General features: G+C 44.8%; 1 long non-coding RNA gene across 3 annotated transcripts in view; it reads right to left on the bottom strand.

Moving 5' to 3' along the window:
* Window positions 1-23,522, bottom strand: part of LOC148136063 (uncharacterized) — a 46,331-nt gene extending 22,809 nt beyond the window's left edge. Inside the window, exons 1-6 of one of the 3 annotated variants that reach the window (XR_015754697.1) lie at window positions 23,116-23,156; window positions 22,755-22,861; window positions 19,933-20,015; window positions 17,454-17,545; window positions 16,273-16,360; window positions 12,443-12,547 (exon numbers count right to left, since the gene is read on the bottom strand). This is a non-coding gene — a long non-coding RNA (uncharacterized LOC148136063). Of the gene's footprint in view, window positions 1-12,442; window positions 12,548-16,272; window positions 16,361-17,453; window positions 17,546-19,932; window positions 20,016-22,754; window positions 22,862-23,115; window positions 23,157-23,475 lie in introns of those variants that run through there. The other 2 variants (XR_015754696.1, XR_015754695.1) reach the window with 2 other exon arrangements.
* Window positions 23,523-24,160: the final 638 nt, after the last annotated feature.

The following is a 24,160-nucleotide window of genomic DNA, read 5'->3' as shown; positions in this document are numbered from 1 at the left end:
CCCTTCCTATGCCATTGGTACCAATGTACAATGTCCTCCCACTGGCTCTTCTCCCCTTTGAGAATATTCTGCACCCTCTCCAAGGCATCCTTGACCCTAGCATCAGGGAGGCACCACCCCATTCTGATGTCTCACTGTCAGCTGCAGAAATGGCAGACTGTGCCCCTGACTAGAGTGTCCCCTATCACCATCGTTTGCGTGGAACTGGATATAACTTATGTTAGAGCCAGTCTCAGCTGCAGTAACTTGGCAGTCAGTGCTATATTCTCTTGAAAGTCTATTACCCCCTACATTTTCCAAAACAGTACATTTGTTTGAGCTGGGGATAAGCACTGGATATTCCTGCAGTACTTGCCTACCCCTCCTAGCGGTAACCCACCGACCTGACTGTATCTGCAGTAACCTGCAATCCTGAGACTGCCACCTATCACACCCCCTGACCCCTGTCAATTCCTCACTGCCTTTAATCACTCCTTCACCCATCCATGTGATCTGATTGGATTTGCAAAGACACTTACTGCAGACACAATCATCAGGATCATTGAATCTCTCCCTAATCTCCAACATCCGACAGGAACAGCACACCACTCTACAACAGGCCATCTCTCCGCCTTAACAATCTACAGACCAAGGCACAGTCTTACTGCTCGAAAAATACTGCCCGAGAATAACTTAATGCTTATGCTTTATATTTTAAACATTTAAACAACAGACCGAAAGACATAAAAAAGAAACCCTCACCTTTCTCACTATTAATATAATAAAACCGTCTAAAATTGATGTTTCAAGAGACTGAAACCCACTGAGCTGATCCCGGCTGTGAGCAGCTCAGAGAGCGAGGTCTCTCTGAGGACAGCTGCGAAATGTCACTGTTTGTTTCTCTTTTCTCCAAGCTGCATTTCCAGAGAGGTTTATAACTTCACAAGAAGTCAGCTGGGAGAGGTCACTGCTCAGTTTTATTCACTGGAGGTTGCCTTTGCTGCCCAGACCAGTACTTATTGACCACCTTTATGTGTCTTGGAGAAATGGTGGTGAACGGCCTCCCTGAAATGCTGCAGTCCATGTACACCACAGTGATGTTTGGACAACAATCCCCCACTAGACCCACATCCCTCTCTGTCTCTGTAATCCCCCTCCAGCTTCAGAAATTGCATGTGTGTAATTGTACCTCATATTGTACACGTAGAATGATGGAGGTTTTTTTAAAAAATACATTGATAAAAAGGGAGGCAATGGCCAGATGATATTCTTGCTAGACGAATAATATGAGCAATGTTCCGAGGATTAGGGTTAGGTGGTAGCATCATGGCTGATGGTGGCATCTGATATCAATAAAATCTCGAATGAAAAGGCTAATGATGACCATGAAACTATTATCGACTGTTAGGAAAAAAACCCATCTGGTTCACTAATGCCCTTTAGGGAAGGAACCTGTCATCCTCACCCGGTCTGGCCAACATGTGACTCCAGACCCACAGCAATGTGGTTAACTCTCAACTGCCCTCAGGGTCAACATCCACATCCGAGTGAATAAACAAAAAGAGATTTAGATTTCAATCGCAGAGGAAAGCTTTTTTTAAAAACTAAATTGTGTTTTCAAACTTTTAAAAAAAAAATCACCTTGGTCGGATGGCACTATAGACGCTGCAATAATCAGGGAGAATATAAGGAACAAATATACAGAGAGATCTCCGATATACAGTCACAACAAGAAGGTTATAGTAGTAGGTGATTACGATAGTGTGAAAGGTTTGGTTGGTAAAGAATGGGTTAAATGAGTTCAAGAAATGTTCTTTATCAATATTTAAATGTTCCTATCAGGAAGCAAGCAACACCTGACCTTTTCTTGTCTGATCAGACAGGGCAAGTGACGGAAGCGATAGGACGGGAACAGTTTGGGTGAGAGGTAATTGTGGGCACCATGGAGAAATAGTTGTATAATCGATAACTACAGGTGAGCTGCCTGATGACGGGAGAGTGGCTAATGTTGTACCTTTGTTAAAGAAGGGATATAAGGAGCAGCCCAGGAACTGTAGACCTCAGTGGTGGGTAAGCCACTGGAGGCGATTCAGAAGGATAGGATTTGCATGTATTTGGAGAGTTAAGGAATGATTGGGGACACTCAACATGGTTACTTAACAGGGTGTCTCACAGACTTGATTGAGATTTTTAAGGTAGTCACCAAGAAGATCGATGAGGGCAGAGTGGCAGACATTGTTTATTTGGACTTTAGTAAAGCCTTTAAAAAGGTTGTGCAGGGGTAGACGAAGTTGTAAAGTTCGATCCCATGGGATTCAGCAAGAGCTTGCCAACTGGATATAAAATTAGCTTAACAATAGGAGACAGTAATAGTGGAGGGTTGTTTTTCACACTGGAGGCCCGTGACCAGCAGTGTTCTCCAGGAATCGGTGCTGGGTCCATTTTTGTTTGTCATGTGTGTCCATGGTTTGAATTAGAATGTACAAAGCATGGTTTGTTTGTGGGTGACATCAAAAACTGTTAAGGTCGACAGTAACAAAAGGTTATCCACGAATACAGAGGGATCCTGATCAATTGGGTGAATGGGCTGAAATGTGGCAGATGGAATTTAATTTGAATAAATGTAATATGTTATATTTTAATAAAACAAACATCTCCTTTAGCCTCATTAATTAATTACACTAAGTAAAAGTAAGGCCTTGCGTAGTGATGTGGAACAAAGAGACCGAGGGGTTCAGGTCTTTGCAGTTTGTGTCACATGTAGACAGGGTGGTTAAGTGGGTGGTGGTTAAGTGGGTGTTTAGCACGCTTCCCTTCATTGCTCAGACCTTTAGGTATAGGAGTTGGGACCCTGTCATGAGGTTATACATGATGTTGGTGAGGCCTCTTCACTGTGTTCAGTTCTGGTCCCCCTGTTAGAGGTCGGATGTTATTAAATTGGAGAAGGTTCAGAAGATGTTTCCCAGGATGTTGCCATGAATGGAGGGATTGTTTTAGAAGGAGAAGATGGATAGGCTGGGATGTCTGTCACTGGAGAGCAGGAGGTTGAGGGGTGACCTTATTAGAGGTTTGTAAAATTATGGAGTGTGTAGACAAGATGAATGGCTGCATGGGAGGGGGATTCAAGACACCGGTGCATACAGTTTGAGAAGAGATGACAAAGATTTTTAAAAGATGAGTTTTTCTATCTTTGCGCTTATGGGTTGAACTCCCAGAGGAAGTGGTAGCTGTGAATACAATTACAATACTTAAAAGATATTTGGATAAGTAAATAAATAGGAAATATTTGGAGGGATATAGGCCAAGCAGAGGCAGGTGTGATTAGTTTCGGTGGAATTATAGTCGACATGGATTGGTTAGACCACAGGGTCCATTTCCATGATACATAACTTTGAAACTCTAACTCTCGGTGTCTTCGTGCTCACAACTCTCCCTATTACTGTCACCTCATGAAGCTTCACAACTCTTCCTTATCTCTGCTATCATAAGCATCTCTGTAACATCCTCCAATCACACAATCCTCCCTATCTCTGTAATCTCGATCCCCACAAATCTCTCTGCTAAGTGCCTTTCTGTAATTCCAGCCTTGAGGATAGCCCATTTTTAACTCAGATTCCTGCACCCTGAGCTCCAGAATTTCCTACTAAACCTCTCTGCTCATTTGCCTCCCCAAGACATTAACCAATCATCTATTCTAATATCAAAAAGGTATTAGATGATCGCAGCGGGCATGTGTGCTTGATGACCAATATGGATAAGATGGGGGCATTGTGTTCACCAGTTTAATACCAGAGACTCTGACCCCATTTTATTCCATGTTTCTCCGTGATTCCCTCTTTTCAAAGCAGACATGAGTGAGAAGCAGTGGAGAATGTAAATGATACACAGTCTGCACAGTGAGAGGATTCCACCACCACTGGCTGTTTACCCTCCAGCTCCACGATGTCCAATAACCTATCCATGCTATTGCAGATCCTGGCACCAGGGAGGTAACATACTATCCTGGATTCATGTCTGTGGTCACAGAAGTGCCTGTCTGTACCCCTGACTATTGAATCCCCGTTACTCTCTTTCCTCCTGTTCTTTGCAGAATCCGAAGTGGGATACAGTATTTGTTTGATAACGGGATGATCACTGGGAACTCCTGCATTTCCTTCCTGAGCCTTTTACTTCATCTGATAGTCATCCATTCCCTTTCCTAACTCACTGAACGTGCTGTCCATAACATCCTCAGTATTGCAGATGAGCTACAGTGAGTCCACTCATAGCTTCAGATCTGAAAAGCAGTTTCCCAGTAACTGCAGATGGGCACACTTCCTGCATACATTGTGGCCAGGGACACTGGAAGCATCCCTTATTTCCCACATTGTACAAGAGGAGAACACCGCGGATCTGAGGTCTCCTGTAACAATGTCTCTCTAGATTCAGCTAGCTCTCCTATTGCGAGAACTTAAATGAGCTAGCAGCCTTTCTTCACTTCAAGCATGTCCGTTATAATCTAAATCCCCGACCTTTACACAAGCTGACATGTTATACTTTAAAACCTGTTACAAAATATTCAGCAGATATCTCATAAAAATTGGCTACTCCCATTGGGTCCATGTGAATTTCTGAATGGCCTGAACTAAACCTGAGTTTCAGCTTCACCTTCTCCCTGTCTCACCTCATTGTTTTCACCCAACTCCAAAACACACTCACTGAGCCAAGCAGCACTCTCAGTGCAGCCCTGTCATTTTCAGTTGTCAGAATCTGGAACATTCCACCTGAAAAGATGCTGGAATTTTAGTCCACAAGGAATTTTAATGGGTAGTTTGCAGAGAATTGAAAATAAGGAGTTTACAGGTTAACATTACGAAGTGGGTGATTGGGGACTAAATCTGACAGTTCCTGCAAAGAGATGAGGTGCAATTTGGATAAATCTGTGCTCCCTTTCAGGGCAATATCTCCTTCCTCAGCTGCAGGGCCCAGAACAGAGCACACACCCAAAGCGTGATCCAGCCACAAATTTGTCCATCTCTCTGATTTTTGTTTGACAAAAGTATTGAAGATATTTTCTCACAGACAGAACAGACAAACCTTTCTGTTTACACAGTTAAATGCCAATTATATTCAGGTCCTGATGTCTCTGCTGACTGTAAAAACTGTTTCTGAGATCCCAGTCTCAATTAATATCCCATAAAATGAATTCACACAACAAAACTCACAGTCAGTGCAGGATGAATATTAAAGACAAATATTTATCTTGCACCTAACCGACACGTCTCTGAAAACTAGGGACAATTTAGCTCCCAGTGCAATGGCAAAGGAGATAGGGGTTAAAGAGTGAATAATAGGTGGGGACAGAGCCCAAAGGAACATTTGGAAAGAAAAAGGACTGGATAGCGATCTGGCTGGGAGAGTGTATAGCTGTTAATGGAGGGAACAGGAACCGGTGTCTGGCAGCATCTCAGTGGATGTGATGGAAATGGTGGCTGATGTACGTTCTGCCGCAAAAAAGACCCTGAGCTTCCAGTTGCCTGCCACTTCAGCACACGAGCCTGTTCCCTGTCCAACATCCCTGTCTCATACTTACTGCAATGTTCCAGTGAAGCTTGATACAAACTGGCAGAACACTCCAGAACATACCAAATGGCTCCGTATTTCAATTAGAGCAATTTCCCCTCCCATGTGGTCAACAATACCCTCCATCATATCTCCTCTACTTCCCACACCTCCACCCTTGAACCCAACTCCTTCAACTGCAACAAGGATAGAATCCCCCAAGTCCTCACATTCCACCCAGGTACAACACATCATCCTCCACCATTTCCACCACCTACAATCAGACCCCATCAGAGATATATTTCCCTCCACAGTCCTTTCAGCATTACTCAGAGACCATTCTCTCTGTGACTTCCTTGTTAGATCCACGCTCCCCACCAACCCATCCTCTACTCCCAGCACCTTCGCTCGCCATTGCAAGAGGTGGAAAACCTGTGCCCACACCTTCCCCTCACCTCCATCCAAGACACCAAAGGATCCTTCCACATTCAGCAGAGATAGTTCTTACATTCAAACACCTCACCTATTGAGTCCTTTGCTCTCGATGTGGTCTCCTCTACAGTAGGGAGACAAGACGCCAACTTGCAGAATATTTCAGGGAACATTTCTGGGACACATGTACCAACCAACCACACTGCCCTGTGGCCAACAACTTCAACGACCCCTCCCACTCCGCCAAGGACCTGCAGATTCTGGGCTGCCTCCGTCGCCAAATCGAGCCATCCGAAGCCTGGAGGAATAACACCTCATCGTCCGCCTTGGGACCCTTCAACCACACAGCATCAATGTTTGCTCATCTCCCCTCACCCCACCTTATCCTAGCTCCAACCCTCCATCTCGGCACTGGCCTCTTGAACTGACCCACCTGTCCATCTTCCTTCCCCATTATACACTCCACCCTCTCACCATTACCTCCCATCTGTGTCTACCTATTGCCTTCCTAGCTCCCTTCCCCCCCAGCCCTACACACCCCCTCCTATTTATCTCTCAGCACTCTTTCCCACACCGCACATTCCTGATGAAGGGCATATACCTAAAACGTCGATTGTCCAGCTACTTGGATGCTGCCTGACCTGCTGTGCGTTTCCAGTGCCACATGTTAACGAAGCTGGAAGAACAAAACATCATCACCCACTCGGGGACCCTTCAGCCTTTTGGCCTCAATATCAAATTCAATAAAAATAGATGCTGAACTCTCCCACGTCCTCGCGTCCTAGCCCCCTACCCCACACACCAGGCCTTGTTATTACATAGTCTGCTATTACACACTATCTGTGATTGGCCACTAACAGTCCCCATAAACAGGTATTCACCCTCCCCCAGCCAGATCGATATACACTCCTTTGTCCAATTTCTCCTCTCTCTCTCTTTGGGCTCTATTCCCAATCATTTACTCTCTAACCTATACCTTCTGCATATAAACCAACATTTTTTTCTCTGTCACATCAGTTCTGAGGAAGGTTCATAGGTTCAGAAATGTTAACTCTGACTTGTCTTCACAGATGCTGCCAAACCTGCTGAGCTTTTCCGGCACTTTCTGGTTGTTGTTCATCATTTCCATCATCCACAGTGTTTTCTGGTTTTTATTTAGTGGGAGCTTGTAATTCATGTCAAGCAGCCTACACCGTGTGTTTATAAACCGCCCGAGTACCCACAACATCCATTTTTCTCCCAGTCTATGCCACTCCCATCACACTCACTGTGTCCCCCCCCCCTCACAGTGACACTGCACCTGCACAGCTCATGGTCACGTGTTGGCCTGCTGGCCACACCCCTCATTCACTTCTATTGGCTGGAGGATCACGCCAACTCCTATTGGTCTGCAGCTGCTGTCAATCACCTGGGCCCCTTGTGTCATGTTGGTGGGATCCTCCCATAAGTGTTGGAGGCTGAAGGGTGACCTCATTGAGTTTTATAAAACCATGAGGGGCATGAATGGGATAAATAGACAGGTCCAGAACGAGAGGGCATAGGTTTAAGTTGACAGGGAAAATATTTAAAAGGGACCTAAGGGGCTTCTGTCAATCAGAGGTTGCTACATGCATGGAATTTCCGGTCAGGACAAGTGGTGGAGCCTGGTACAATTACCCCATCTGAAAGGGTATATGAATAGGAAGGGAATAGAGAGATATATGCCAAGTGCTGGGAAATAGGACTTGATTAGGTTACGAAATCTGGTCAGCATGGACGAGTTGGACCGAAGGGTCTGTTTCTGAGCAGTACATCTCTATGGCTCGATGGCTCTGCGGAGGAATGAGCTTCATCATTCACAGTGAATGGGGCATTATCACAGAGCATAGGGGCTGGGGGCTAGTCAGCCTATTTGGGTTGTACTCTCTCCCTCTGCAGATGCTGCAAATCTGTCCCAACTCCCCTCCCATCTGTCCATAGCCCTCCAAATCTTTCCTGAAAAAGTTAAATTCCAAATTTGTTTTGACACGAACTGTTGAATCTGCATTCAGCTGTTGTTCAAACTGTTCCAGATGCTCAGAACTGACTCAGCAAAATAATCTTCTCATTTTTACCTTGTATTATTTGCCAGTTACATGAATGTAGTTACTAAAAATTGTGACAAACTTTCTACTTTCCCTCTCTGTCAACTAAATATCCTGGAGACAAATCTGCTCCTGGTCGAAATCCTGCTCCTGGGAGGTTGAATAGGCTGGGGCTGTTTTCCCTGGAGTATCGGAGGCTGAGGGGTGACCTCACAGAGGTACATAAAATCATGAGCGGCAGGGACAGGATAAATAAGATAAATAGACAAAGTCTCCCCCCTGGAGTGGGGGCTTCCAGAACTAGAGGGCATAGGTTTAGGGTGGAGGGGAAAGATATAAAAGAGACCTGAGGGGCAACGTTTACACACAGAGGGTGGTACGTGTGTGGAATGAGTGGCCAGACGAAGTGGTGGAGGCTAGTACAATTGCAACATTCATAGGTATATGAATAGGAAAGATTTGGGGGGATATGGGCCAGGTGCTGGCAAGTGGGACTAGATTGGGCTGGAGTATCTGGTTGGCATGGATAGGTTGGACCGAAGGGTCTTTTTCTGTGCTGTATATCTCTGTGATGAATTTTATCCAAATAGCTAGTTCTCCCCGTATTCTATGATGTTGAACTTGCTAACCAGTCTGTTGTTATGTGGAACATTGTGTCTTCCTGATGTCCGGGTTAACGATGTCCATGCACAAAGCCATGCTGATTCTCCCCAATTATTTGCCTTTCCAATTACTTGAAAATCCGGTCCCTTAGAATCCCTTCCACCAACTTGCCTGCCACTGACTTCAGGCTCACCGGTCTATAGTTCCCTGGCTTTGCCTTACCACCTTTCTCAAATAATGCCACACATCTTCCAGCACCTCACCTGTGGTTATTGATGACACAAATATCTCAGGGAGGGGCCCAACAATCACTTCCCTAGCTTCCCACAAATTTCAGGGATACATCTGATCAGGTCCCAGGGATTTATCCACCTTTATCCATTTTAAAACATTCAGGGTATCCTTCTCTGTAACATGGACACTTGCCAAGTTATCACTATTTATTTGTGCAAATTCTCTAGCTTCCATACCGTTTTTCAGTAAAAACCAATGTGTAATATTCATATAGAACCTTTCCAACCTCCTGCGGTTCCATAGTCAGTCTTGTTGATCTTTGAGGGTCCTTATTTTCTGCCTGGTCACTCTTTGTCCTTCGTGTATTTCTAGAATCTCTTTGGATTCTCCTTAAACCTATTTCCCAAAGCCATCGCTTGTCCCCTTTTTGCCCTCCTGGTTTCCCTCAAGTATTCTCCTACTGTCTCTATACTCCTCCAGGGATCCACTCAAACCCAGCTGTCTGTACCTGCCATATCCCTCCTTCATTTTCTCTCGACAGGCAGCATTCTCTACGCCTCCCAGCCTTGCCCTTAACAGGAACATACTGTCTGTGTACTCTCATTGTCTCATTTTTACAGGTCTATGGAGGCAATGGCAGATGTGGACAGAGAATCAATCATTCTCAGTAAAGAGGAAGTGTTGGGAAAGGTAACAGCCCAAAGGTAAAAGGGGTGTCTGGCCGTGATGGAATGCATCCCAGGGGCTAAAAGAGATGGCCGGGAAAATAGCAAATATTTTCATGATAATTCGCGAAAATTTGCTGGACTCTGGGGCGTATCTGACAGATTGGAAAGCTGCAATAGTGGCAACAGCCACTATTTAAAAAAAAAACACCCATTAGTTTAACTTCTGTAGTGGGGAAAATGCTTGAACCTCTCAAGGAAGTAGTAGTGAGTTATCTGGGCAGAAACTATCCCATTGAGCAGACACAGCATGGATTCATGAAAGGCAGCTCATGTTTAACGTATTTACTTGAACTATTTGAGGACATCACAAATGCATTGGACAAGGGGGACCCGGTGGATGTGGTGTATCTGGATTTCCAGAAAGTAATCGACAAGTTGCCACATGAAAGGCTGCTGTATAAGATAAAGGCTGCACGGCGTTATGGGTAACGTATTAGCTTGGATACAGGATGGGTTAACCAACAAAAAGTAAAGAACGGGGATAAACGGGCGTTTGGATTAGTGATGGCACTACAACTGTTTACAACTTACACAAATGTTTTGGAGTTGAGGACCAAGTGTACGGTGTCAGAGTTCACATTTGATACAAAGATGAGGAAGAGCAATGTGTGCAGAGGCCACTGTCAGTCGGCACAGGGATACAGATCGGTTGAGTGAGTGGGTAAGGATCTGGTAGATGGAGGACAATGTTGGGAAATGGGGATCATTCACTTTGGTTGAACTAACAGCAAACTGGATGATGAAATGGTGAAAACCTGCAGCAGGCTGCTGTGCAGAGGGAGCTGGGTGTCCTTCTGCATGAATCACAGGAATTGGTTTGCAGGTGCAGCAGGTAATTAAGGCAGTGAAGGGAATATTGTGCTTCCTTGCTAGAGGGATGGTTATGCTGCAGCTGTACAGTCCACATCTGGAGTACTGGGTACAGGTTTGATCTCCTTACTTCAGCAAAGATGTACTGGCACTGGAGGGGGTGCAGAGGAGGGTCACTAGTTTGGGCCTGGAGTTGAGAGGGTGGTGTATGTGGAGAGATTGAGAAAACTGATTCTATACTCATTGTAATTTAGAAGAATGGGAGGTTGGATGGGGAAAAAAACAAAATTATGAAGGGAGTAAGTAAGATAGAAGCAGGGAGTTTATTTTCACCAGGGGTGGGTGATACTAGAGAACATAGCGTCAAAATAAGGTGGAGCAGATTTAGGACTGAGTTCAGGAGTAACTTCTTCAGCTAAAGGGTTGTGAATCTGTGGAATTCCCTGCTGAGTGAAGCAGCTGAGCTATCAACTTTATTTGCCTTTAAGGAACAGGAAAGGAATTAAGGGTTATGGTGAGAGAGCAAGAATGTGGAGCTGAGGCCATGAAAAGATCAGTCCTGATCTTATTGAATGGCAGAGCAGGTTTGAGGGGTCAGATGAAAGGATTTGCCTTGTGCCATCAAAATTGACCCTTGAAAAGTTAAGTTTCTAAATTGGACAATCTGGTCTATTATTTTCTGTAACTATTTTAAAACTAGTAGAATTATCAGAGAATCCCAACAGTGTGGAATGAGACCATTCAGCTCATCACATCGATACTGACGCTCAGAGCCTCCTAACCTCCCCCTGTAATGTTGCATTTTCCAGGGCCACCCAACCTACACATCCCTGAGCACTACGGGCAATTCAGCCCGGATAATCCAATCTACCCTGCACATCTTTGGACTGTGGGAGGAAACCAGAGAACCCGGATGAAATCCACTCAGACAACCCCAATCAGGTGATCATCCCTTTCTTATTTCCCAGTTCCACCCAAATAACTTCACTGGGTGTACTCCCATGAATATCCTCCCTAAGCACAAACATAATGCTATCCCCAATAAAAAGGCTACTCCCCCTCCTCTGTTGGCCCTGTTTCTATTCTTCCTATAGCATCTATACTCTGAAACATTAAGCTGCCAGTCCTATCCATCCCTGAGCCACGTTTCTGTAATACCCATGATATCCCAGTGCCATGTTCAAAACCATACCCTAAGCCCATCTGCCTTCCCTGTCAGGCCTCTTGCATTGAAATAAATGCAGTGTAACTGCTCAGTCTGACCTCATTCTCTGCTTTGCCCTTGCCTGCCTTGACTATTTGACCTCAGAACTGCACCAGCCTTAGACATACCTCTTTTCTCACTATCTATTTGCAATCACACCCACTCCCTCACTGGTTTAATGCCTCCTGAGTAGCATTAACAAATCTCCCTGCCCAGATATTAGACACTTCCAAATCAGGTACAATCCATCCTTCTTATGCAGGTCAACTCTACTCCAGAGGAGATCACAGTGATCCAAAAATGTGAATCATTTTCCCCTGCACCAGCTCCTTAGCCACTCATCCAGCACCTCCTCCTCCTCTGTAATATGGACATTTTTCAAGATGTCACCATTTATTCAAATACATTTTATATCTCCCATGTACTTCTTCACAGTAAACACTGATGCAAAGTACTTGTTTCCCTATCTCGCCCATCGCCTGAAGCCCCACACAAAGACTGCCTTGCTGATCTCTATTTTCTCCTAGTTAGCCTTTTGTTCTTAATGTATTTATAAAAGCCCTTTGGATTATCCTTAACCCTATTCGCCAAAGCTATCTCACGTCCCCTTTTTGTCTCCTGATTTCCCTCTTAATTATACTCCTACTGCCTTTATACTTGAAAATGTTTTTGGATTGGAATAAATGCAAAATATTACATCTTGATAAAACAAACCAGGGTAGGACTTACACTCAATAAAAGTAGGACCTTGAGTTGTGATATTGGAACGAAGAGACAGAGGGCTTCACGTCTTGGAAGTTTGCGTCACATGTAGACAGGGTGGTTAAGGTGGTGCATAGCACACTTACCGTCATTGTTCAGACCATTGAGTACAGGAGTTGGGACGTTATGTTGAGGATGTACAGGACGTTGGAGAGGCCTCTTCTGGAATACTCTGTCCAGTTGTGGTTGTGCTGTTATAGGAGGGATATTATTAAATTGGAGCAGGTTCAGGAGAGATTTACCTGCATGTTGCCATGAATGGAGGGATTGTGTTCTAAGGAGAGGCTGGATATGCTGGGAATTTTTTCCACTGCAGTGCATGAGGTTGAGGGGTAACCTTATTAAAGGTTTATAAAATCAGAAAGAGTGTAGATAAGGTGAATAGTCGGGGGAGAGAGGGATTCAAAACTCGGGTGCATTCATTTTGAGAAGAAATGAGAAAGATTTGAGAAAAGACATTAGGGTTTTAAAAAAATATATATATGTGTGAAATGAACTTCCAGAGGAAGTGGTAGCTGTGAGTACAATTACAATATTTAAAAGACATTCAGATAAGTACATAAATAGGAAATATTTGGATGGATGTGGACTAAGCGGAGGCAGGTACAATTAGTTCAGTTTGGAATTATGGTTGGCATGGACTGGTTGCACCACAGAGCCTGTTTCCTTGCTGTATAACATTATGACTCTCATCCTCACTAACTCTAAATTCCTCCATCCTCAACTCTCCTGATCACTGTCACCTCATCCAGCCTCACAACTCTTCCTTATTTATATAATTCCTCACCAGCCACAGAACGCTCCCTATCTCATGTCCTCCAGTTTCTCAAATCTCTGCGATATGTGCCTTTCTTTAGTTCTTGAGGATGCTCTCATTCACTCCGATTGGTTGGAAGACAAACTGGTACGGCCTGGTCCTCCAGTACTGCCCTCTGCCCCCTATTGGCCTGTACTGACATCAATCATCGGGGCCCATTGTGAGGTGAGTGGTGGGATCCTCCCTCTCTCTGCCCTGGGATGAGCTACAACATTCACACTCAATGGGGCAGTATCAGAGAGCACAGGGTCTGGGGCTATTCAGCCCATTTGGGATGTACCCTCTCCCTGTGGAGATGCTGCAAATCTGTCCAAATTCCCTTCCCATTTGCCAATAGCCCCCCAAATCTTCCTTTAAAAAGTAAAATTCCAAATCTTTTTATGAATAACTGCTGAGTCTGTGTCCAGCTGCCATTCAGACTGTTCCAGATACTCAGAACTTACTGAATAAAATAATGTTCACATTATTTGCCAATTACCTGAAAATAGTCACTAAAATTGTGACAGTGTTAACATTTCCACTCTCTCTGCAGATTAGATATCCTAGACACAAATTTGCACCTGGTTAAAATCACTGCTTAACCTTCTCAGCTCCAAGGACAATTATCTGTGCTTCCGCTAGCTTTCCACAAAAGAGGAACACATCTTATTTTCATTTATTAGTGTCATAGAGATGTACAGCACAGAAACAGACCTTTGGTCTAATTTGTCCATGCCAAATAGGAATCCTCAACAAATGGAGCCCCATTTGCCAGCTATAGGTCCATATCATTGGAAACTCTTCCTATTCATGTACCCAATCGGATGCCTTTCAAATGTTGTAATTGTATCAGCTTCCACTATTTCATCTGGCAGCTCATCCCACACATACACCACACACAGCTTGAAAACTTTGCCCCTTAGATCCGTTTTTAATCTTTGCCCTCTCAACCTAAGCCCATGTGATCTTATTTTGAACCCACCTAACGGGGGGGAAAGGGCCCTGGCTGTTCACCTTATCCATGCCCTTCATGATTTTATAAATTTCCATGAAGTCACCTCCCAGTCTTTGACTCTCCAGGGAAATTAACTCTGGCTTATTCAGCCTCTCCCTGTAGTCCAAATCTTCCAACCCTAGCAAAGTCTTTGTAAATCTTGTCTGAACGCTTTCAAGATTCACAACATCCTTTCCAGAACAGGGAATTTCGAACTTAAAACAGAATTCCTGAAATGACTTAATCAATGTCCTGTCCAACCACAATTTGATGTCTCAGCTTCTGTACTCGATGCATTGACCAATAAATATCAGCATACCAAACCCCACCTTCACTAGTCTGCCTACCTGTGACTCTCCTTTCAAGGAACAATGAACCTGCACTCCATGGTCTCTATGTTCAGCAACATTCCCAAGGGCTTTACCATTAAGTGTACAAGTCCTGCTCTGATTTGCCTTTCCAAAATCCAACAGCTTACTTTTGTCTAAATTGAACCCAGTCTGCCAATCCTCGCTCCAATGGCCCATCTGGTCAAGATACTGTTGCATTCTGAACTAACATTCTTCTTTGTCCACTACACCTCCAATTTTGGTGTCTTCTGTAAACCCACTGACCATATCTCATATTCACATCCAAGTCACTTATTTCAGGACCCAATATCCATTCCTGCAGGACAATGCTGCTCACAGGCTTCCAGTCCGCAAAGCAACCCTCCATCACCACCCTCTGCCTCCTCCCTTCAAGCCAGTTTTGTATCCAAATGGCTCGTTCTCCCGCCATTTCATGTTGTTATCTAACCTTGCTAACCAGTCTGCTTTGTGGAACATCGTTCAGTGTCCATATAGACAACGTCCACAGTCTGCCTTCATCAATCATCTTTGTCACATCTTCAAAAAAACTCAATCAAGTTAGAGAGAGAGAATTTCCCACACACAAAGCCACGTTAACTATCCCTAATCAATCCTTGTCTTTCCAAATACATGTAAATCCTGTCCCTCAGAATCCCTTCCAACAACTTACCTACCACTGACGTTAGGTGGACTGTTCTCTTGTTCCCTGGCCTTTCCTTACCACCTTTTTTAAATAATGGCCACCCATCTTCCAGCACCTCACCTGTCACAAACAATGATATAAATACCTCAGGGAAGGGCACTGCCATCACCTTCCTAGCTTTCCACAAATTTCTGGGATACACCTGATCAGGTCCCAGGGATTTATCCACCTTGCTACTGTTTAAGACATCCAGTACTTCCTCCTCTGTAATCTAGACACTTTTCCAGTGATCACTATTTATTTCTCCAAACTCTCTAGAATAGAATAGCATAGTATTTCTCCCACCTCCTGTTGTTCCATAGATGGCCTTGTTGATCTTTAAGAATTCCTATTCTCCGTCTGGTTATTTTTTTATCCTTAATGTATTCGTAGAATCTCTTTGAATTCCCCTTAAAACTATTTCCTAGAGATATTTCAAGTCCCCCTTTTGCTCTCCTGATTACCCTCGAGTATATTCCTGTAAAAACGTGATCCTGTACTTCCAATTTCTCTGCCTCTGCCATATCTGCTCCGAGCAGAAGCAATTCCACTCCAGGACATCCCAGAAAGGTTTCCTCTTTCAAGGACCGGATTTCCCTCCCACTTGATCAACAATGCACTCCAACGCATATCCTCCACTTCCTGTACCTCCGCCTTCCCCCCACCCCTCCAACCACAATAAGAATATAATCCCTCGGTCCTCACCTGTCACCCACTAATCACCATTAACCTCTGCTATGTCCGCTACCTACAGTCAGACCCCACCACCAGGGATATATCTCCCTCCCCAGCTCTTTCTATCTTCCGCAGAGACCATGGGATCTTTGGTGCTGATGTGCTGCCCCACGGATACCTCAGTCACTCACCCTGCCAAATGGCCTCGGGAGATTATCACTAGATGGATAATCCAGACACCCAGAAAACATTCCGGGGCCCGGGGTTTGGATCCCGTCACAGCAGACAATGGAATATGAATTCATTAAAAATTTGGAAGTAAGAATCTATTAAAGATCATGAATCCATTGTTGATTATTGCGAAAAAAAAACTCATCAGATTCGCTAATATCCTTCAGGGAAGGAATCTGCCTCCTTACCTGGTTTGGCCTACATGTGACTCCAGACGCACAGCCATTGTGACTGACTCTTTACTGCCCTTTGGGCCCAGCCAGTGACACCCTCATCCTGTGAATGAATAACAAAGAAGGTCAAGTCTTGTACACAACCATACTATTCTTACAGAGAAGTGATCTCTTAGTAAATTTGCTTCTCAACTCCCTGCTGACTGGGGAAGGGGTGGGGGTCAATAGTACCATCCCAATAAGGAGATCATCCCTTTCTTGTTTCTCAGTTCCACCTGTATAACCTGCCAGGATGTACTCCCAGGAATAAGTGAGGTCTGCAGATGCTGGAGATCAGAGCTGAAAATGTATTGCTGAAGAAGGGCTTATGCCCGAAATGTCGATTCTCCTGTTCCCTGGATGCTGCGTGACCTGCTGCGCTTTTCCAGCAACACATTTTCAGTACTCCCAGGAATACCCTCTTGAAGCCCAGCTGTAATGTTAACCATAATAAAAATACCTCTCCCCCTGCTCTGTTGCCCCCTTTCTATCTTTGCTATAGCATCGATATACTCGAACATTAAGCTGCTGGCCCTATCCATCATTAATTCATGCCTCTGTGTTTGCTATTATATCCCAGTGCGATGTTCAAAACCATACTCTGAGCTCCTCTGCCCGACCTATCGGGCCTCCTGAATTGAAATAAATGCAGTGTAACTGCTTATTCGGTGCCTTGCCCTTGTCTGCCTTGACTGTTTGACGTCTGAACTGTGCCAGCGTCAGACTTAGCTCTTCCCTCACTCTCTCTCTGGGTTTACCCACATTCCTTCACTGGTTTAATGCCTCCTGAATAGCACTAGCAACTGTTCCCTTCCACTCCTAGTACAATCCATCCTTCTGATGGAGGTCAATTCTACCCCACAAGAGATTCCAATGATCCAATAATGTGAACTCTTCTATTCCGATGTCATTGATACCAATAAACAACAGCCTCCCCGCAAAATGGTTATTCTCCCCTTTAAGAATATTCTGCTCCCTCTCTGAGACATCCTTATACAAAAATTAAACATTTGAATAATAAACCTTACACTCATCAGGTCATCATAAAAGGATTACATGACACATTGAAGGTTTGGGGAGACCTTTTGAGAGAATGCGATGATTCAAAGGAGAATTTTTAAGCAGCAAATGGGATTGATCTGGAACACAATACTCACACACACAATGCGAATATCCAGGTCCTGATATACTGAGTAATTCAATCAGAGTTTGGGAGAACATTTACTGAGATTACCATCTGAATGTCCACCTGTAATACAAGTTTATAAAATCTGTCACTCTCAGTTCAGGTTAGAAACTCACACCATCCCCTCCTTGTGGCCCAGGATGACTGTACATATTACCCTCGAGGACAACTGCAGTCAACATCAGGGGGAAATCTGTGGGTTTCTAGGAGATTCCAACTTGGTTAGATTAGATTGCTTACAGTGTGGAAACAGGCCCTTCGGCCCAAAAAGTCCACACCAACCCGTTGAAGCGCAACCCACCCATACCCCTCATTTACCCCTTACCTAACACTACGGGCAATTTAGCATGGCCAATTTACCTGACCTGCACATTTTTGGACTGTGGGAGGAAACCGGAGTACTTGGAGCAAACCCACGCAGACACAGGGAGAACGTGCAAAATCCACAGTCAGTCGTCTGAGGTGGGAATTGAACCCGGGTCTCTGACACTGTGAGGCAGCAGTGCTGACCACTGTGCCACCGTGCCGCCCACTTGAGATCTCATGTGACTGAACACAGCAGTTCTTTGACACATTGGAGAAAATGATCCAAGGGTCAGTGAGATATGGGAAACAAGAATTACTTTCTTTTCTTTCATTCCGTGCCGCCGCTCTGCCTCATCAATAAGACATGAGTGTGAAAGGCTAATGCCTAACGATGGGCAAGTTGTCTCCATCCTGACCAATGGGTAGGAAGATCCTCCCAATCACTCCAAAACGTATCCCTAAAAAGATAGCAACTCTGTCTGCTTCCCACTGCCCAATGCTCCCAGTAAATGTCTGGAAGAATGGGAAAGGGGGGATATCTCCTAGAAAAGGCTTAACTGTAAAGGTCTAAGAGAATTATGAAGAGAGAGAGATGCACAGGAGAAGGGGGCAACAAGTTGCCAGATGGGGCGTAACTTGGGAAAATGGGAAGTTGCTCATTTTGGAGGAGATAATAAAAGAACAAAGTACTATTTAAATGGTGGAAACTGTAGAAAGCTGCACCACAAAGGGACCAGGGTTAATTGTTCAGGAAACACAGAAAGCTACCACACAGTTACAACAGGGAATCAGGAAGGGGAATGGAATGTTTTGTTTTAAAGGTGTTCAGTATTAGAGCTTAGAGTATATACCTGAGAGTAACGTGTAGAAGTGCTGGTGAGACCACCATATCTGCAGTAATGAGAGCAGTTTTGGTCCCTTTAGATAAGGAAATGTGTCACTTTATTGGAGGCATTTCAGGGAAGATTCAATGAGATGATCCCTGGTTTGGAGGGATTATCTTTTAAATAAAGGCTGAAAAGGTTGGGACTCTACTCACCGGAGTTTGGAGAAAGAGAGGTGATCTCATTGAGACAGATGGGATTCTTAAGGGGTTTGACAGGATAAATACTGAGAGGATGTGTCTGAGGGTAAATACTGAGAGGGGAGTCTGAAACCAGATTCTGAGTCACGGAATCAAGGGTTCTGTTTTGGATTCATCAAGATAAGGCAACACAGACACGGGTAAGGGATTTCAGTAGCAATTGAGCTGGGGTGAGGTGGAGAAATGCAACTTTGAAGAGATTGGGATCGTGTGGTTGTCTGATCAGGTCACCTTGGGGTCAGATGTAACAGCAATATTGTGAAGAGTGTCATTCTGCCTCAGAGAGTTCCCAGTGGGAGGGAGGGGCTCAGCAGAAAGGTAAAGGTAAGGCAATGGGTTTAACCGTGACAAGAAAATTGCAGCTAATCGAGTAGTGGGAATGTGATAAGCAGTTTGGTAACTGAGTAACAGTGGAACAATGGAGAGGGATGATGGTGAGGGAGAGCTAGGCATCGTCAGTGTACATGTGAAACCCAACATGGTGCTTTTGCACAATGTCACCTCCTGGCAGTATGTAGGTGTGATACAGGAGGGGCCAAGGATAGATCCACGAGGGACACCAAATGCAAGTAATACAGAAAGGAAAGGGAGAGTGGAGATGGAACAGGATTTTCCAACAACGGTGAGGACAAATATTAGTTTTTCACAGAATGGGAGAGAAGGACATAACCAAAAAAAGACCAACAGACAGAACAAAGAATAATACCTATGAATTGGCGAAGGGGAGTGATGAGACGGCAGTGGAGGAAAGAGAGTTGGAAAGTGAGTTTAGCGAGATTAGGGTAAAGGGTCAAGGTGAGCTCTGATAAGGCTTGACAAGAGACTGGAGAAAGATGTAGGTTTAGGACAAAAACCAGGAAAACCACGTGAGGCAGTTTGGCTCAGTGGGCTAGTGGGAGGGAGAGAAGCAGGTCGGATTATCTCAGTCTCAATGACAGAGAAACTCCATGTGCTCCTCACTCATGTTGTTGGAGGGGAGGATGGAGGAGACAGGATGATGGACAGTATTTTACAAAGAAACAAAGCCAGGGTTAGTGATATTTAAAATGAGTGAACAAACCTGATGTATTTAGCTTTTATCCAGAATATTAAAACAAACGACTGAAGTCCTGGTTCGAATCCTGTCTTGGCAGATGGTGGAATCTGAATTCAAGAAAAAAAACGTATTAGGAATCTCATGATCTCCATGGAACCATTGTCAATGGCGAAAGAAATCCTGCCAACCTGACAGCGGCCCAGCCAGCTCCTCACTGTATTAATCACTGCAAAGTCTCAACACAGGATTGAAGCTGGATGGACCAGTTGGCAACTAACAAGGCACCAGAAATTACAACCACAGAATCAGCCCTCTCGATGGTGCAACATCCTCCACACTGACATATGGATTTTGGTGCAAAAATGTGGAGAGCTGTCTCACAGACTAGTCAAGGAACAGCCTGACAGTCATATTCACGGAATCATCCCTTACAAACAATGACCAATATCACCATCACCATCCCTAGATATCGATAGTGTGGTGCTGGAAAAGCACAACAGGTCAGGCAGCATCCGAGGAGAAGGATAATTGACGTTTCGAGACTCAGCCCTTCATAACCCTGACCTGCTGTGCTTTTCCAGCACCAGACTCTTGACTCTGATCTCCAGCATCTGCAGTCTTCACTTTCTCCTGAAATCTCTGGATATGTCCTGTCCCACCGGCAGGACAGACCAGGCAGAGGTGGTGGCACAGTGGTGTACAGACAGGGAGGATTTGCCCTGGAAGTACTCAGCATCGACTCCGGAGATCAGGAAATCTCATGGCTCCTGCTGATTACCACATCTCCTCCTCCCTTGGCTGATGGATCAGTTCTCCTTCATGTTGAACATTTGGAGGAAGCACTGAGGAAGTAAAATGGTGTCAAACGTACTCTGTGTACAGGATTTCAATGTTCACAATCGAGACTAGCTCTGCAACAGAATTACTGACTGAGCTGGTCAGGTCCTAAAGGATATAGCTGCTCAACTGAGTTTGCAGTGGGTGGTGAGGGAACCAACAAGAGTGTAAAACATACTTGATCTCATTGTTATGAATTGACCAACTGCAGATACATCTGGCCATGACAGTATCAGGAACAGTGACCATCACACATTCTTTTTGGAGACAAAGTCTTGCCTTAAAGTTGAGAAAAACCTCCATTGTGTTGAGTGGCACTATCACCGTTCTAATTGGGACAGATTTTGAAGAGATGTAGGATCTCAAACTGGGTATCTCTGAGGCACTGTGGGACATAAACAGCAGCAGAACTGTACTCCAGCACAATCTGTAATCTCATGGGGTTGTAAATCCCGCTCTCACCCACCACAATGGACAGGAAAGGAGGGCATGCCATGAGCAGCACCAGGCAGATCTAAAAATGAAGTGCCAACCTGGTGAAGCTACCAAACGGAACTACCTGCATCAAACAGCATCAGCAGCAAGCAACAGAGCTAAGTGATCCTACATCCAATGGAACAGATCGGAACTCTGCAGTTCTCCCACACCCAGTTGTGAACGGTGATGGACAATTAAACAACTCACTGGAGGAAGCATCACAGATATCCCCACCCTTACTGATCGAGGGGCCTCACACATCCATGCACCAGATAAGATGACAGCATTTGCAGCAATCTGCAGCCAGAAGTGCAAAGTGGGATGATCCATCTTAGCCTTCTCCAGTGGTTTCCAACATCACAGAAGTGAGTTTTAAGCCAGTTCGGTTAAGTTTGAATAACATTAAAAAATGGTTAAGTCGTGCAAAGTCTATGGGCCCTGCCAATATTCTGGCAATAATACTGATGGCTTGTGCTCCAGGACTTGCCACCCACCAAGCCAAGTACCTCTCCAGCACTGGCATCTACCGACAATGTGGAACATTGCCCAGGGATGTTCAACACAAAAACACAGTGCAATCCAACCCAGGCAATTTCCCTCTGTCAGTCCACACTCGATCAGCAGTAAAGTGATGGAAAATGTCATTATCAGGGCTACCAAGCAGCAGCTGCTCAGCAACAGCCAGCTGAGTGACACTCACTTTAGGCTCCACCAGGGCCACTCAGCTCCCGATTGTGTTACCGCCCTGATTCACAACCTGGCAACCAGCTGAATCCCAAAGGTGAGGTCAGTGTGATAACTCAGTCCCACTCCAACACCACTGTTTCTAGCTGATTCCACCCTTGTCTCAGCTCATATACTTTCATCAACCTTGTGTGCTCTGCAGACTTCATTTTCCAAACACACTCAGGGCCAGCTTCCCACATTCAACCTCCCTGTAATCTCAAGAAAGTCTAAATCTCTGCTTGTTGATTCAACAAAAGGGTCCTATTCATAATCAACAGCATACAGCCATAGAGATGCACAGCATGGAAAAAGACCCTTCGATCCAACCCGTCCATGCTGACCAGATATCCAAACCGAATCTAGTCTCACCTGCCAGCACCTCATCCCTCAATTTAAATTTCTCACACTTGATTTAATTCCTGGCTGTGATCATCCCTAGCTCCCTGCACCACACACACTTTGTGACCTCGACAACTCATTTTCTTCAAGACTCCCAACCATTTGTTAATTCATTACTTCACCTGTGTGGTTGTTTCTACAGTTACTGAAGCAGCATGGTCTGGAATTCGCAGCCAAAACCTCTCAGGACTGCTTTCCACCTTTAAGACATTCCTCAAAACCTGCTTTTTGGCAATGCTTTTGGTCACCTGACCTAATATCTTCATCTCTGGCCTTATGTCTAAAGGTCTCAATAGTATTTTTGTGAAATTATAAGCTTGATAATAACAATACAAACTGTTGTTGATTTGCACATTATTTTCAAATCATCACTGTTGCTGTAATGAATACTCTGTAATGTCTCTTACCCAACCACATTGTGGGAGCACCTTCACCACACAGACTGCAGCTGTACAAGAAAGTCAAACATCACCCTCTCCCCAGGCAACAGGGATTTGGCATGAATCACTGGTATCTGTGGAAGGAGAAACACAGTTAATGTTTCAGGGAATGCAAAATGGATTACAGGGAATAAAAGGGGTGCAGAATTTGATAGTCAGAAATGGAAGGAAAATACTCTTGCTTATTTGAAAAAAGAATTCTTGACTGTCAATAATATTCAAGAAAAAAGTAATCTGATAATAGAGCAGCACATGGTCAGGGGCTGGGCCGCAGCGAAAACCTCATTTACAAAGGGTCTACAAAAGTAATAATACAGTATAAACAGACCAGAAATACACCCAATGGTTGTAGAGTGAGGAAGCTGGATATTGACAATGTGGCCATGAGGAAGCCCAGAGGGGAATCAGAGCAGTGTGGGCTGCTGACATCACAATGACTTTATACTGAGACAAGCTGCACATGCGCCTGGCTGCACCTTGCCCCCTACAAAGATGGCGGCTCCGCACGTATCCAGTGAATCGTTGTCCCGAATAGATGGCGGCGCTCACTCAGGCCTGCAGCCGCGCTGAGGCCATTCCTCATTTACTGCAAATTTGTGTTTTCGGACGTGCACAATTTGTTTGTAAAACCTCTCCGCTCATAGCAACACAGATTTTCTCCCGTTTGCCTGTTTATTTCTTTCCTAACCGTATCCTTTCTCTTCATAACTTCCCGAGCCTTCATTACAGCGACTCTGCGCCGCGCGCGAGGGTGATCACATGGGTTAGTTTAGCTCCGCCTTTCATTCACTTTGATTGGTTGGAGGACCAACATCCCGCTAGGTCCTCCAGCTCCGCCCACCGTCCTTTCATTGGTCCGGTCTGACATCAATCACCCGGAGTCCCTTTGTTGGCTCCAGCATGCCCAGTGTGTCCTGCTTTAGCTGATATGTTGGGTGATGTGATGGCAGAGTTTACTGAGAGGAAGGATTCCCTTTGTATGAGATCTGCAGTAGATTTCCTTTATTCATGGAGGGAATTGCCTTCCTATTCATGACTGTATAGCTGTGATTGATGAATCAATGCCATCTGAATCAGTACATAAACACCCTTCGGTTAGATTGCAGTCTCTCCCTCACTCCTGGGTATCTCATATGCTGTATATAATCCACCATAAACCCCTCGATTAGATTCCAGTCTGTCCCTCACTCTTGGATGTCTGATATGCTGTATATAATCCACCGCGAAACCCTCGATTTGATTCCAGTGTCTGTCCCTCACTCCTGGGTATCTCATATGCTGTATGTAAACCATAAACCCCTCAATTAGATTCCAGTCTGGAACTCACTCCTCTGGATGTGTTATTGGATCAGTGAAGTGATCCTTGTTGGATG

Source organism: Chiloscyllium plagiosum, unplaced genomic scaffold (assembly GCF_037043375.1).
Source record: "Chiloscyllium plagiosum isolate Xiang-an unplaced genomic scaffold, Cpla_swu_hap1 HiC_scaffold_47, whole genome shotgun sequence".
NCBI lineage: Eukaryota > Metazoa > Chordata > Chondrichthyes > Orectolobiformes > Hemiscylliidae > Chiloscyllium > Chiloscyllium plagiosum.
Note: the sequence above shows the minus strand (reverse complement) of the source record. Positions and strands in the feature narration are given on the sequence as shown.